Genomic DNA, 18,083 nt, shown 5'->3' with positions numbered 1-18,083 from the left:
TATAAATGCTGAGAAAGATACATCAGATGCTGAAGTCAAAATTGTCAGGATAAATACTAATGACCTCAGATTGCAGATAATATCACTTTGATATCTGAAAGCAATGAGAAGTTGTAGAGTCCATTGATGGTGGTTAAAGTAGAAAGCAGAAAAAAATAAGAGCATGCCATTGACCCCATCTCAATTCTTTCAAAATAGGTGAGGAAGAAGAAGAGACAATGACTGCCTTTATTTTCTGTGCTGAAAATTCTCTGCAGGTGTTGATCGTAAGCATGATATTAAAAGACACTTGTTACATGGAAGAAAAGCAATGACAAATCTGGATAAGATTTTAAAGGACAGAGACATATTTTCAAAAAATTTCTGTATAGTCAAAAACTGCTGTTGGCTCAGTAATACTATGTGACTGGAGGGCTACATTATAAGTAAGGCTCTGCATTCGAAAATTGGTATTGTTAAATTGTATTAGAGAACACTTCTAAGAAATACATAGACTACAAAAAGATTAAATCACTCAATAATTAAGTAAATAAATCCAGAGTGCTCACTTGAAAAGCTGATGATAAAACTAAAACTCAAGATATTTTGGCTGTGTAATGCAAAAATAAGATTCACTGGAAAAGACATTGGGCAGGATTCATGATGGCTTGCATGGAGCCTAAGAGCCGTGTAAGACTCCATGCAGCCATCACGATCCAGGAACAGCCCGAAATCCCGTGTAAGAGAAAGCTAAAACGACTCTTACATGGGCAGGGCGTGGTTATGCTAATCACCCCACTTGCAGCCGAAAGGCATACAAATGAGGTAGATTAGCTATCCACAAAGCTGAAACCAGCCCGTGTAAGAGACGTGTTAGTTGCAGAAATGTACTTAGTTGACAACTGAGTACGTTACTGCAAATAACACAACGGAGCCATGACAGCTCCAAATAAACTGTGCAAATGTTACAGACAGTATGCCAATGGCCAAATATGTGGCCATTGGCATGGTAAACTGATGCAAACATGAAAAAAAAGTTTTTTTTTTTCGGAGATCAGCAATGTTTAAACGCAGCGCAGTCCCGCGCAAACGGGCTGCGCTATATAAAACTGAAAAATGAAGGTTAGAAACCCACAAATGTGGGTTTTATGTAATGCATGGATTTGCAATGCAGGGACTAGCAGACCAAAAACAACATGGCCACCATCTAGTAGTTGCTAAGGGGGGAAGCTGAGTGTAAGACATGTAACTAAGCATTAGTAGGCAATCCTATGTAAATGAATGGTAGGATAGTGAATCACACTGTCACATAGCAAATGAGCACAGTCCGTGTAGTGTAAGAGTTAGATAAGGGGGAGTAACAGAGTAGGAGATAGGTGACATCACAGGGGGGAATGTCAGGAAGAAAGCAAGCTCATTGGAGCAAAGTGGTATGTGAAACATATCAATCACACAGCAGCAAAAGAGGAGTGTCAACAGATAAGCATGGGAAAGTCAAGAAATGGAAGGTGTACACTGTGGCCAACACCAAAGTTTCTTGCTGTATGTGCATGCACGCGTGTGCATGCTGGGAGGCGCGTGTAAGACAGAGTGCGCGCGTGTAAGGCAGAGTAAGCATGTAGGAGCCTGTTTAAAGGTCTGTAGACCTGTTTGCGCTGGTGTGCACGTGTTTTAACCCAAATAAGCAGATTCTAGTCCGTGTAAGCATGTGTGCATGCATGGTAGCCACTGTGAGCGTGTTTTCGCTGGAATGAGCACTGCTCCCCCTGAGGAAACAGAGAGGAAAAGGAAGCAGAAGAAATAGAAGGAAACTAGCAGGGAATACCTGTAGAGGTAGCAGGTGAAAACAATTAGAAGCAGGCAATTACACAGGCACAATACAAGCCCAGCCCAGCACTTAAAACACTGCAAACAGCATTGCAGTATGTTTCTCTCAAGAGATACTGCAAGACAGGAGTAAGCTAGTAGAAGTGAAAACTGAAAAAGCTACACTCAGACCAAACATGCTAGGGGCTGCCATAGCTGTCATAAGGAGACATGGGAGACTTGCTGAGGGTGGTGACAATGGAAATGCTGCCAGACAACCCACAGTGAGGAGATGGAGAAGAGTGTACAGGCCCAGGGTCACCTACCAGGGGTTACATGAGCTGGAGATAGTGGAGTGCTATAGAGTGGAAAGAGACCTCCTGCAGCAAATTGTTGAGCTGTGCAGGCCACGCCTCACACACAGACCCAACAGAGGGGAACCCATTCCAGTGGAAACCAAGGTATGTGTTGGCCTAAGAATACTAGCAACAGGTACCTTCCAGAGACCAACTGGTGATATGATGGGGATATCACAGGCATCAGCCTCCAGGGTATTGCACCAGTTCCTGGATGCCATGTCAGCACATGTCGGTGATCATGTATATGTCCCCAATGCCAATGAGGTATTGGCCAGCAATATGCATCTCGTCCAGCAAATAGCGGAATACCCTGAGGTAGTGGGTGCAATAGACTGCACGCACATATGCATCAAAGCACCAGCCGGTGAGCGGGGTAGGGCCTACATTAACCGCAAGGGCTTCCCCTCCATCAATTGCCAGGTTGTATGTGATGCCCAGGGCATAATAATGAATGTGTGTGCTGGCTGCCCTGAGAGCTACCATGATTCCCATATCTGGCATTTGACGCAGCTGTACCAGACATTTGCCAATGGGGACATCCCACATGGACACATAGTGGGGGATGCAGGTTATGCACTGGAGCTGTGGCTGATGACACCCATCAGAAACGCACACACACCTGAACAGGAATGCCATAATGAGGCACATGCACAAACACGTAATGTAATAGAGAGTGTGTTTGGGCTGCTCAAGTCAGGGTTCCGGTGTCTGGACACATCTGGTGGAGCCCTGCAGTACTCACCAACTATATGTACCCAAATTGTCATGGTATGTGCTATGCTACATAATATGATCCTGCGAAAATAGCTGCAGCAGGACCAGCATAGGGCCGGGCCAAACAGTCTCCCACCATTGCCAAGGCCATCACAGGCAGAGCGTGACTCGGAGGAGGAACAACCTGAGCCTGCCCCAGTAGGCAGAAAGAGGTGTGCCCAGTATGCCCTGGCCTTGGCAAAGAGGCAATGCATAGCACATACACTGGCTCAGTAGGAACCCTGGGAATGATACCCCTCTCTGACTCACTCATATAGTAACAGGATGCCTAACATGACATAACCTGCTCTCCGACATGTACAGGGAGTGTAGTATGTGCATCCAACAGAGGCAGCCCTGCAGCACCACCTGAGGCATGATTGCCATGTGTTAAGCAATGTAACACCATCTAGTATATGCAAACATGAAGACCCAACCTAACATCTCACCCTCACCAAGCATGATGCCACACTATGAAGACAACAAGATCAAGTACAATAATTAGTTGAGGTATTGCTGTTAGCAAGGGGGAACACATGGCTGATAGCCTGGGCTGACATGCTGAGCAAGACATGATGCCCCACCTGCTAGGGATGGCATGCACCCAGCACACCTGGCTGTGTAGATACTGGCGAAGGCTGCTGTTATCCCCACTGTGCCTGGAACAGGTAAGTCTGGAAACACAAACCCACCATCATAGGTAGCACAAGGGATAATAACCTGGACGTAATGCTACCCAATGCCAGAAGTCTAACCTGCAAGGTGCATGCAAACCAAACCCACCACAGCATGGAGAATGGTAATATGTGTTCTGTAACAGAAACCTAGGCAAGGCCCAGAAGAGCACCCTAATACTACCAGGTTATGCCTCATACAATGCTCTACAGCTCCAAAACATGGAACACACGACAATAGGAGTGTGGCTACCAGTAATTATCAAGAATAACCACACTCCCAGGTTGGTACCACAGCAAGAAGCAGCATGGACTATCCACGGGCGAGTAACACTGTCTCAAACTGTGTACCTGTTTGAAGCCTGCTACAGACCCCACACACAAACCCAGGTACCCCAGCCAGCCTTCCTGAAGACACTTCAGAGTATGAATGTCCCAACAAATACCAAACAAGACACACACAAAGTTTGACATAGGTGGCAATCCATTATGTATGGAAGAAGTAGTCATGGACCTAGGGACACAAGTGGATGGTAACCTGTCATGTGACACACACATTGCCAAGGTGGCCAGGAAGACCTGCTATATTGCCAACCTTAATATGAAAGGATGCACATGTAGAGCTACAGAGGTCACTGTGCCCCCATATCCTTCCCTTATCAGGCTCATACGTGACAACTATGCCCCAGTTCACATGTACCTTACCTTACACATGCAGCAGTCAGAAAGACCCCAAATGTACCCCACCAACACGATAAAGGGTCCAAACATTGGACATCTGCAGCCTGGCTGAAGAAACCACAGCCCAATTCAGAAGCATACTGCACAGTCAGAGGTGATGTATGCCTGATGTACAAGGCCATGCCCAATCCAGAATGAATGGACATGCTCCATTGCAGAAACCCCAAATCCAGCAGACACTCCACAGTGACATATCTGAACCTCTACACATAGATTAATAGGATGTGCTGGAGGGACAGATCCATAACCCAGAGGCTCAGGACACTCTGGAACAGAATCCCAGTCCATGATAGGCTGAGCTCCACACACAAACTCAACAAGAGAAATCTGTTGAAGTGCATGGGAGATAGCAGGTGTACACTGGGGGCCATCCCTGTGTCACATCTAGGAAAGTAAACCCTACGTGGGCATAATATGCACATTGCAAGGGGTGTTGAGACCCACACACAGTCTGTCCGTGCTCAAACAAGGCCAGGGCAGATAGCCTAGTATGAACCTATGAACCTATGATGATACAAATTGTGCAGGACACAAAGGATTATTACACAGCTGTCCTACCTGATGGTAGGAACCATGGTGGTAATCCACAGATATGCTCTGCAGCACACTAATATCACAAACAATACACCAAACCCACACACATTGCCAACATCCTACCTAACAGATTCTTTGCAAACTCCCCACCAGCACCTAACTGCCAAATATCTATCCCAGGAGAGTGCTGGCCCTCCCACATTGCAGATGCTGAGGTAACAGCCAGCATCCACAAAGCACAGCACACAGCATCAATGGTACCAGATGGTGTCCTGGGTTGTGTCCAACAAGTACTGTAAGAAGAATGGAACAGCAAATAGCATTACTGTGCACTATCAGTCCTACCACAGGATACCACAGGATATGTACCCAAAGGGCGGTGTACAGCAACAGTGGTCCCACACCACAAAGTGGGTGCCTGAATGGATACTGCAAACTATCACCCCTCAACCCGAATGTCTAGGTTGGCAAAGTAATGGAGAGGATGATCATGGATCCCATGAATAACGAGATTAGGAACCTACAGACATTGGACCCTACCCAGTGTGGCTGTCATAGGGCAGATCCTGACCTATACACATGTCTGACTCATGTGAAACATGCACCAAGCCCAGTGATGTGGGGAATGTCGATCACACAGCCTATCTGGACCTTGCTAAACCCTTCCATACAACACCCTAGTTGGCGGTACAGATAAGCTCACCAGCCTAACTATAAACCCCTATGCAAGTAGATGGGTTGCAAACCAACTCAAGGACAGAACTGACTTGGCAGACATGCTGTAGCCATGGCAGACTGCAAACCAGGTACAACTGGCATCCCACAAGGCATGGTCCTGGGATCCCTCTCGTATGCTGTATATGTCACATAGGTACAGGCCAACATGGAAGGACTCTGTCTGAACAGGTTTGCAGAGGAGGACAAACTGGCCACCATATTGGACCCTCCAGCTGACACAAGCAACCTACAAAAGGCACACATAGAAACACACAAGTGGTGCCACAGCCATGTCAACAAGCTAAATGCAGAATAGGGTATAGTCAACCCCTGTGGAAACACAGTACATGGCCAGAAATTACCACATAGGTGTTAACCCAGTAAGTACATCAGGTGCAATAAGAGACCTGGGGACACAAGGTGATAGATATCCTGCATGTGACAACCATGTGTCTGTAGTGGTTACAGAAACATACCATATACCCACCTAATCATGAATGTAAGCACAGCTTGGTTAGGGTAGGTCAATGTGCCTCTCCAGTCATCCATCAGCAGCCTCACAATTGTGTACAATGGCCCTTCAGGGATGTACCGTAGCAGACACCTGCAGCAACTGGAATGACCACACAAATACCCTACCAGGAGGATTGCAGAGCTGTAACAGATGCCACGTTTCACCTGAGTAAAGTATCTGCAGCTCCATACAGTGCCATACTGCCTGGCTGGAGGTGAACTGTGCCTGATGTATAGAGCCATGATCAACCTGGTATCAATGGACTTGTGGCACCATGTAAACACTGAATGCTGGTGACCTATGCAGCTGACAGGCCTGAACTCCAGCACAGACATAAACAGGACATGCTGTACTGATTGGTCCACAACCCAGAAGCTCACTCCACTCACGACTAAACTGTCAGTACAGGATATCCAGGGAGTCCGTCAGTGACTGTCATCCAGAGGAATCATGATGACTGGATGGGAGATGGCAGGTGTACCCATCACCTGCATGTCATGGGTAGACAGAGGCACAGCACACTAACCGTGACATATGTCATGGCAAACACCAGTAAATGTGTGTTAAAGGACAAACACTCTCTGACTAGCATTACAAATGGACTAGGGCACATGGCCATTGTTTGTCACTGTCCACACAAGTTTTGGAATACATTAACAATGTCGGACAATCATGTAATAAGCTGTCCATATCTGAACAAAATGCAACATGGTCATATCTGCACAACTGGTCCACAACTGGTGTGCTCACTATAAACATTACAAGCAGTGATAGGACTGAAACCGATTATACTGCACCAGTACACTATACAACAATACAACTGTTTGGTCAGCAGGAAAGGATGATGACAACTGTATGCAAACTATCCCATGGCAACCCTGCAGGCACAGCATAATGCCTGTTAGGTTCAGACACACAGCAGTTGGGCAGTAAGAACACAACCTGATGCCCAACACTCAACTGTACATGTGATATATAGATGGTGTCCACACACAAACAGAAATGTGGTGATCCACAGATCCAAACATAAGGACAGGACACACTGGGTATGCTCGCACACTTAGATAAATGAGATGTGGCAGTCAAGAAGCCATATAAACTGTGAACTGGGCATGCTCACACACTTAGGCCATGTCACAGTTCAGCAGTTGCACACACATATCTGGCATTTCTATGTGTTAAAACAGGAACCTCCCACAATACAGACATCTGCCCAGTGCACACAGTGAAGTTACAACAGACATATAAGTAAAGTACTGGATCCCACTCATATGCAAACATCTCCCACAGTGCACATGTTGTTTATAGAGATAGGGAAGGCTATGGCAATAAAGACATACAAACAGTATATGAACAACAGATACGTGCATCTGACAGGTAAACATATGGCCATAGAGTGCAATACCTGACTGTTGTCCCTAGGGAATACAGAAGGCTATCCACAGTGTATTTGGCATCTGCCTCCACAGTACAGTAGGCCATTGTGCCTGTGCAAAGTTAATGCATAGATATGCTCTCCCCCTTACTGATGAATAGTAACAGATGTACATACCTCTTCATCCATAATGATGTCAGCACACTATACATATGTCAGGAGCAGAATTTGTACCTAGTAATGTGAATAGCACTCTCCACTACTGAGTCTCTAACAAGTGTCATAACATAGTTAGGTAGGGGTTTGAATCCTGCAAGTGCCCAGTGTGTGTGTGACTGTGTATGGGGGAGTAGTGTGTGCAATTCCATGTGTATGAGAAATGCCCCTTTTGGCAACTATTACTACACAAAACATGCTGCATATTCCACTGTCTAAACACTGATGATGTTAGCACCCTATAAGTACAGCAGGAGAAAGCAATCCCCCCAGTAATGCAAATAGCGCGCTCCGCTAATGCGTCTCTTAGTAGTGTCATAACATAGTTAGTTAGGGGTTTGAATTCTGCAAGTGTCCAGTGTGTGTGTGACTGTGGATGGGGGAGTAGTGTGTGCAATTCCATGTGTAAAAGAAATGTCTCTTTTGGCAACTATTACTACACAAAACATGCTGCATATTCCACTGTCTAAACACTGATGATGTCAGCACCCTATAATTACAGCAGGAGAAAGCGATCCCCCCAGTAATGCAAATAGCGCACTCTGCTAATGCGTCTCTCACTAGTGTCATAACATAGTTAGGTAGGGGTTTGAATCCTGCAAGTGCCCAGTGTGTGTGTGACTGTGTATGGGGGAGTAGTGTGTGCAATTCCATGTGTAAGAGAAATGTCCCTTTTGGCAACTATTACTACACAAAACATGCTGCATATTCCACTGTCTAAACACTGATGATGTCAGCACCCTATAAGTACAGCAGGAGAAAACAATCCCCCCAGTAATGCAAATAGCACACTCTGCTAATGTGTCTCTCACTAGTGTCATAACATAATTAGGGAGGGGTTTGAATTCTGCAAGTGCCCAGTGTGTGTGTGACTGTGTATGCGGGAGTAGTGTGTACAATTCCATGTGTAAAAGAAATGTCTTTTTGGCAACTATTACTACACAAAACATGCTGCATATTCTGCTGTCTAAACACTGATGATGTCAGTACCCTATAAGTATAGCAGGAGAAAGCAGTCCCCCCAGTAATGCAAATAGTGCGCTCTGCTAATGCGTCTCTCACTAGTGATCTAACATAGTTAGGTAGAGGCTTGTATCCTACACATGCCATGTGTAATTTTGTCAGACATTTTGTCCATGCGTGTGGGGTGTTGTTCCCAATATTGCACGACATACATTATATCAGTAATGTCAATGCACACATGATGTATGTGTGTGCCACCTACACATATGTACCTGTGAACTGCAAGAGTTCCTATGTCCGAAGCCTACCTCATGAGAATACATGGAATATGCATCAGACAACTGTATGACTGGGGTGTTCTGTGCAGGGGCTGCATGTGGTATGTGACTATACAGTGTGGGTTGCAGATGGTGTCATCCCACCAGCGAGGGATACATGATTGGTCTGGAGCATATAGTCCATATGTTGGTGATGAACAGGTGCAGTATGTTGTCACCACTTGTCGGAGTGGTAACAAGTTGTTCCATAGCAATGCAGGGAAAGAATGATAAGACACCTTCCGATAGGGTCTTGCAGCTAGAATAATGCTCACACTGTATGTTTGGGTAGTTGCAGTACAACCATATAATGGTGTGTGTAGAGACCATCATATTCCCAGTGTTGTCAGGAAGGCTAATTGGGTTTCCTGGGTATGGGAGTGTGGTGTGTGCCAGGCTATGAACCTGAAGGCAGTCTAACCCACTGTGTGTTGCACATGGAGAGGCTTTGATACTTTGTGCAGTGCCACCAACCTGGGGGTGTGTGTATCTGAGGTGTCTTTGGATACATCCCCCCTGTTCTGATTTGGTGCATGTGTAGGGGATGACAAGCATGGTATCAGGAATGACCTGGCACTGATGGTGTGCACCTGGGAGCCTTGTACCAGGAGTCTGCTACTGCATGGATATTGCTGTACCCCATGCTAAGGACAGTTTCCACTGCATGCATCTTGAGGTTTACACTGCTGCTGTTGAGTAGCATTGCTATTAGTGTCCCATCCCGTGTGATACCTGTGTAGGTGGCTATGTAATGTCAGCCTTGCATACAAAGGCAGTATGTGTGTAGCAACAGCCTCTGAGAATATACAATGGCCCATGGGTGACAGGTGCAAGCTATCCCAAGCAAAGCAATGTGGCATGCCCAGCATGTAATCCCACACTGACAGGCATTGGATCCCCTTTGGATGTCACTGAAAGATACGTTAAGTGCAGAAACCGATGATCCTGTCTACATATTGTGGCAGCATTCATGGTGAGGGTGAGATGCTACCCAAAGCCAGGGTCATATCAGCCTGTGCCACAACCTCAGAGAGCCCCTCCATGTCCCCTAACATGTAGTCCAGGGAGGTGCATCAGAGATCATACACACTGGCACAGACAATGACTGAGTCATACTGCTACATGCCTTGGAGTGACTGCTTTGCTTGTGTTATGTGGTGGATCATAGTGCCCGATGGGCAGCTCAGCGTGACCGTCACCTTGTTCAGCCTGGGAGCAGGACCACCATGTACATGTCAATAGAGGTACCTCATACAACCATAGCAGGTGTGTTGTCTAGCCGTATGGCCTGATACTGTTTGGCACACAGGCTTTGTGAGCTATGTGTTGCATGTGCTCTGCTCTGATGTAATGTTTGCTTGTGTGTCTGCTTTGCAGGTGTCAGCTGCTCAGACAGGATGCTATTCTGAGAGCCCACTAATGTACCTGTGGGTGTCTGTGTTTGGATTGTGGTCGTGGCAGGTCTATGGGAGACTGGTAGTGTATTCACTGTAGTATCCCGCTCCACCTGACAGGGAATGCCAGTGCTGTGTAAACAGAGCTTAGCCCCCAGTTTGGCTATGTGGTTGCATCTCTCACATGTGTTGTACATGTATGGTAAGGGGAGAGGGTTGTCTGTGTACATGAGGCAGCTGTAACATTGCCACATGACTCACATATTCACCAACTGGACCTGAGAGTAGATCGACAGGTGACCTTTGCACATGCTACCATAGCAATGTGACTCCCATACTAAGTAACGACACATAGGGCCAATGGGGAACAAGGTACTCAAGGTGACTATGTGAGGGTGTAGTGCTCCTGAATTGTCAGTGCTGGCATATATGAATGCTGTCTTGAGCAAATGTGAGGTAAGTCATATGCAATGTGTTACAGGCAAGCTACATGCAAATAGGACAAACAGTGATGTTCTGTCAAGTGACACATGGACATCAGTACAGTAAGCAACACAGATGTCACTAGGGATCCACAGAGGCTCTGTATATCTGCACTGCAGGTGGAATCAGTGTTTCAGGAACATAACAGGCAAACATGCAAACAGAAAAAGCTACAGTCAGCAGGCCTGTATGTAGACTATGCTACAAGAAACAAGGTGTATGACATCCAGTATGTAACAGTGTATATATGCAGGCACACTAAGCCAGTACCCAGACATCCCCAGGTCAGACGGGCTGGGTCCAGCCACAACCCCCACAAGTGTATAGACCATGTACCTTCGTAATGTTGAATAACTGGCCTGATACCCAAGTGCTCATACCTGTAATAATACACATGTCAAATAACAGACACTGAGCCCTCACTCAGCAGTTACAGATGTAGTATGATGTATGCTACCTGTCCTGGCACCACAGTATCCTTGACATGTATGGACACTCTCCCTCCTGTCATAGTTAGTTCTGTGTGACCTTGTAGTGCTAGTGTGCTCTTGTGAGCCCTGAACCTGTTGTGTAGTACTGCACAGATATCAACATCCTGAAACATCTGCATTGCAGAGTCAAGTGTGGACAGCATGCAACTCGCAGTTGACATGGCCATCATTGAGTATCAATATGTACATTGTTGTATCCCCTGTGCTACCTATGTAGGTGGCCATCCCTTCACAGCCTCACCACCAGTATGCAAAGATGTGCAGACAGAACACTGTGGTAATTAGTATGGGTGTACAAAACAATACAATGACATTCATACTGTAACCGCATCAGGCATGCTGGTATATACCCACAATGCTATAATTACACTGTACTGTTGTCAACATCATACTATTACAATATGTCTATGTGGTCACCCTGTGCATCAGCACCATGTTAACCTGTTCCTGCTCCGATGTTACAGATTGCAGGAGGTGGCACAGTTTCATCATATGCACAGGGTGTGTACCTGGTATGCCTGAGTCTGCCACTGATACAACCAATTGACATGTCTGTGTGTGTGTGTGTGTGTGTTGATGAGGGACAGCAGTACAAGATGGGGCAATGTTGATGCAGTGTGTGCGTGTATGCGGTAGCCCTAGGTGTTATCACTTTGCATGTGTGTATGAATGCACACAGTCCCACCTCATGGCTGCCATATACAGGTGTTTGTGGACAGCCACAGACTGTACCTGCCAGGACATACAGATCACTGTCTGTGGCCATGGACACGGTACCTGTGTCTGGCAGGGGTGCTACGGACTGTATCAGGTACCAAGCCAGACTGGGTACTGTCATCAGAAGCAGGTGTTCGTTGACTGGAGACAGGTCCCTGTTGGGACTGTCCAGAGCCCCATGCACGTGGTCTCATGGGGCGGTCCGATGACAGCACAGACCCAGCATTGCTGGGGCTGCTGCTGGCACTATGTGAGTGGCTGCGGCCCTGTTGTCGTCCGCAACGGCTGCCAGCTGCTGCTGTTGCTGGCATACGGCCACATCGACGCCTCAACCATCCACCATTGCCCTGGCTCATGGACATATAGTTGTGGAACAGATCTAATGTGTCCCCCCAATGTCTGTCAATGACCTCGGTGAAGTTGCGGATGGCAGCCGCAACATCACGCATACTGTCACTCATGGCTGTGCGACATGCTCTCAGCTCCCTCAGACCCTGTCTGGAGTACCGTTCCATACGTGACTGTGCCTGCATTACAGCCCAAAACATAGCTGGGGTTGAAAGACCTCTGTGGGCACATCTGACAGGGGTGGTACGCCCACGGATGCTCCCACGAGAACCCATGGACATCTGCCTGTGCGGTACCGTGTCAGGGCCCTGGCCATGGCTGCAGTGTGGGGATGCATGTGCCACCGGTACCACATTACCCTGGTCAATGCCCACTGTATCCTGTCAATCACCTAGGGACATTGGTGACAAAGGATGTATTGGCAGGATGACTGTGGGCATTGATGGGGTCGACAGCTGTGTAGTGTCAATTGGCTGACCAGTGATGGACCATGGCACACCTACCTGTGCCATTAAACAGGTATCATCATCACTATCCACAGCAGCTGATTCAGGTTCCAGGCTGCATGACACCAGAGCAGCACCAGAACCTGTGGGAGTAAGACAGGAAACACAGTTTACAATGTGTACACAATAACACCACTGATGCACACATGCACACATGGGCACATGCACACATGCGCAGATGCACACATGCACACATGCACACATGCACACATGGGCACATGGGCACATGCACACATGCACACATGGGCACATGCACACATGGGCACATGCACACATGCACACATGCACACATGCACACACCTCAGTATATGACATATCAACCCACAGACACAAACACACCTGCAATCAAACACATAGCACTACTGCTTCAGCCTATTATTACTATTAGTATACAGAGTAGTGAAGGTAATGGTATTACACACTCACCAGCATGGATAGGCTGCCTTGCTGTTATACCAGAGGGACCTGTGGAAAAGAGACATTTATCGTCAGTGGGCACAACTGTGCCATTGATACTGTGGGCATGATACAGTTCAGTAGTGCAACAGTTAGCTTCCACAGGTGTACTGCAGATAATGAGGTTATCACTAATGCACAATAATTACCAAGATAACAGCTACAATTCGAGGACACACCCCACACATGCATAACCTAACAGTGTACAGAATGGTCACTATACACATGGCATGTTACCTGCATGCTCTGTGTCCTGCTGCTGTGTGGCTCCAGCCCCCATCATTACACATGTATGCTGTTGTTGTTGCTGCTGTGCTGGAGCCACAACACTCAGGAGTAGTCCCTCCAGTCTGGTGAGGGGGGATGTCTAGCCACCCTACCACCTGTGGCAAGCTGCTGCCTGTGGATATCCGATGCACGCTGACGGACATTTCTAATTAAATCATTGCAGTGATGGCGTACCTGCTCATATGTCCGGTTATGTGTGCCTATGTCATTTACCCAACGGACCAGGTCTTGCCACAGTGCCGCCCTCTCCTGCTGGTTTTGGCTGGTGCAGGAAAAGAGTACAGCGAAATCCCGCACCAGGTTCTGGTGTATCTCCTCTTCTTCTGCAACGGAGTAGACTGGGTTCCGCTGGTGAACCATGGCCCTGAAAAGGAGAAGGGAAATATGTCAGCAATATCTGTCAGCAGACTATAGCACACATAATACACATTATACTTGACTGCAGTGATATAACTTAGGCACCATATATAGCATCTGTCTGTCTATTGGGGGATACACATGTATATGACCAGATATCAGTGCTCATCTGACAACTGTGCAACAGTACCTGGCACACTCCATACAACAGACTAGTATACTGCAGCAGTCAACGCACTGTTTCAGGTACAATACACAACCTCACACTGGGGGTTTGAATCAAGGTACTGTAATGGGGAACATTATCAGCCCATGCACTGCACACAATGCACGTTACATATTTCACTGGTAATGCACACTACTCTTACTTGCCATAACCCTACCTACACCACAGTGACATACAGAGTAACACAGCACAACATATGGCAATGTAGTATGTGTTGATCGCAATACCCCACACCTGTCTCTGGCCTCACACCAAGGACACACACTACCATGACAGACAGACAGTCATGGTGAGCAATCACACCAGTACACAACATGCACCCGGTCACTAGCACACTCATTCCACCTCACATATTCCATTTGCAATGTGTTAATGGGTGTGCATTGTGTCCTAGGTAGGTAGTGTGCTGTTGGCCCTGGGCCTACAGCAGCATACTGTTATGCTACCCTGCCCCTTGTGACACATGTGTTATGATCATACCTGCTCCTTACAAACAGTTAAACAGGGTGACTCATATGGCATATTACCTATCAGCATAACATTCAGCAGGGGTATGTCTGACATCTACTCATGGGGAGCCTTGCTTCTTAATTCTGTGTGGTCTACTACAGGGTATGTCATATCTGTGGGCAGGGTCCTGTACCTCCACCATGTGCTCTATACTGCAGTGACAAGGACGACAGACATAGGTAGTTTGTGTTGTGGATGTTGGAGGTGTTACCATGGTTGGGAGACAACCATCATGGGTGTGAGCAAACTATGTATATCCAGCAGTGGTAACCTCTATGTAGGTAGTCTGTGTGCGCTCTGTGGTGTTTGAGTGCATTGACACAGTTACTTGCATATGTCTGTGTCCTTCACCATATCTGTAGCTGTCATGGGAGGTACATACCGTGTAGGACATTGTGGGGTGTGGAGGGGTACAGTGACCTACATTTCCATAGCTGACACACCATGTCCACTGACACATTCCATGTACAGGTATTACAGGACTAGTGTGCCACTGTGTATATCAATGTGGAGCCTATTGTACACTTGTTGACCCTGTTCCCCCCTGACACATGCAGTGGTGGGCAGGCATGTACATATGTGGTGATTACTGGTGTCAGTGTTTTTGAATGGGGTATGGTACTCCAGTATCCACACTGGTGTTCACTCCATGCCTGTGACACCAGGCACCTGTAGCAAGACATCTGCACACATGTGCCTCACACAGTCTATATATGTATATATATATATATATATATATATATATATATATATATATATATATATGTATTGATATATTTATATCTGTATATGGATATATATCTGTTTGTATATATGTATATATAATATGTATATATAGTTGTAGATATATACATATAGATGTGGGGAGAGAGGGGGAGAGAGTGAGAGAGAGACACAGGGTGAGTGTGAGTGTGAGGGGGTGGGACAGAGAGTGAGAGATAGTCATATACAGACATATCTGTTGTCAGTCAGATCTATCTGTCTATGTGTAAGTCTCCACAGATATCTATATATGTGTGTGTGTATTACATATATCTGTACGTGCATATTCTACCAATCTCGATGTCTGTGCAGTAAGTGAGAACCTGGTTCAAGGCTCCTGAGAGCACACCAGCAGTACCAGGCTATACCCTGTATCATGCATTTTGGCCCCAGGACTCGGGACAAAACAAAAAGGGAGGGTGTGTGTCCATATTCATGGAGGACACACACACCTCCAGGTTAGTGGCAACACATGTAGCATCACAGACCATCCAGGTGCAGATAACCGTAGGCAAACCTGCTGTACAACTGGTAGCATGTTACAGACCACCCTCCCAATCTCAGGGACCACAGTCGGCCTTCCTGTAGACATTGGAGGATATGAATGTCCCACCACACACCATCATATTGGGATAGTGCGACTACCCTAACATACACTGGGTGCATTATTCTACCCCAAACACCCTAGCCCAAAGGTTCCCGGAATTCACTATGTCAAATACAATGGAACAGCTAGTCACCTCTCCCACAACAGGAGATAATATACTGGACCTGATCATCACAAACATGGGGACAATGTGCTACACACTCGAAGTATACCCCTCACTAGTCACATCTGACCATAGACTAATCCCCCTGGATATACATATCCCACCTCCCCAGACCTCCCAACCGTTCTGAATTACTCGTTTTTTACCGAGTTTTGGGGTCCAAATGAAGGGGTGCCACGATTCCCGAGTGGCACCCCTTCATTTCCGATTTTCTTCCCTTTTTTTAAATTTTCGCGCTGTCAGAGCTGACGTCATCACGTGCGCAATGACATCAGCTCCGTCAGGCTACCAGCCAGTATGAATTGAGCTCAAGAAGCTCACATCATCATTTCCGGCTGGCTGATTTATGTTGTAAAACGGCAGGAATTGCGCTGAAATGGTGAGCCAGGATTAATCAGCAGTTCATCGAGTGAAATAGGGAATTGGATTAATGGCAGCATGGCAGCAACTGAACAGAAGCTGAAACGGTTGGGGAGGATTAATGGCAGGCGGGCCGGGATTAATCAGCAGTTCGCCGAGCGAAACAGGAGGATTAATGGCAGCAAGTAACTGAACAGAAGCATTGCACATTATTTTAAACAACTTTGTATTCAGCGGGTATTATTATTATTATGTTGTAATCCTCAGGATTACTTTTGTTCATTCTAACTAGTTTTATATGAATTATTGTCAACGTTAGAAAATCTCCCAATGTGCTTCTTTGTTTGCCTACTAACACTATGTTGTAAACTAATAAGCTAAGAGCTAATGAATGCAGATTTTTGAAACATATGTTGTCACATGGTAGCATAGTCATGTAACACTACTGTTTAAAGTGCATTATTATGGTCAGTTAATTTCCAACATGGTGATGCTGTCATGATGGATTACAATCCTTTTTATAAACATTGTTTAAGTATATTCCATCTCAGCTTATTGCCTTATTAATTCTGCATTACAGCAAAACTAACTTACCTAGAAAAAACAGTCTACTGTGGAGTGAGTGGCTGAATGATAGGCAGCATGTTTAACAAATGGGGAGATAATGGGCGGGTCTGAAGGTAGTAGAATCTCTTCATATTATACTTTCCTTGGATGGATCCTACTATCGTATGGCTGACTGATTACTGCAGGAATATATCCAGCCAATATTAAATATTTCTTTTTGTTATTTACTTTTGATGTGCTGACTTAAGCCCGTTATTTTCATGCGAGAGAAATGAGATTCGTAGACTCATTAGATTTCATGCAACCATAAATAGCTACTCCATCATCTCTTGCGGAAACACATTCTAAGTTTCAAACAGCATGAGTTTCAATCAGCTCATTGTACAACCACTGCCCTTATTAAATTTATAGATACCATCGTTAAAGCCAAAAAAAATGTTTCTTTCTAATTTTTTGATTTGCCTAAAGTCTTCTAAGGACTTAAACAAAGTGCCTAACAACAAAAACAACATATTGCAAATGTCTTTTCTGGACCTATCTTATTCTACTCTTGAGTGCTTTAACTACTTATTTTGACAGACGTCAGTCTGTTAAATGGCATGCCACATTTTTCCTTTACCTGACCATTAATACTGATTTGTCAAATGCTTCTGTTCTAGGTCATGTCCTTTTTAATATCTTTACTGGCAATCACCATACATCTTCCCTACAAGCCTTTCTTATACAATATGTGGTCAACTGGATGTAGATATGTTATTAGACCATAACCCATTTGTAAATGGTTGCACAAGATGTTTGTAAGTCTGTTGAAGTTGTGAAAATCTGCTCAACCCTACAAACAGCTATTTATATTTTTTCCAAAATTACATATCCAAAAAAATCTTCTCACTGAACAATATT

Source organism: Protopterus annectens, chromosome 5.part0 (assembly GCF_019279795.1).
Source record: "Protopterus annectens isolate FY-2018-M chromosome 5.part0, PAN1.0, whole genome shotgun sequence".
Lineage (NCBI taxonomy): Eukaryota > Metazoa > Chordata > Ceratodontiformes > Protopteridae > Protopterus > Protopterus annectens.
This window is presented reverse-complemented; position numbering follows the sequence as displayed.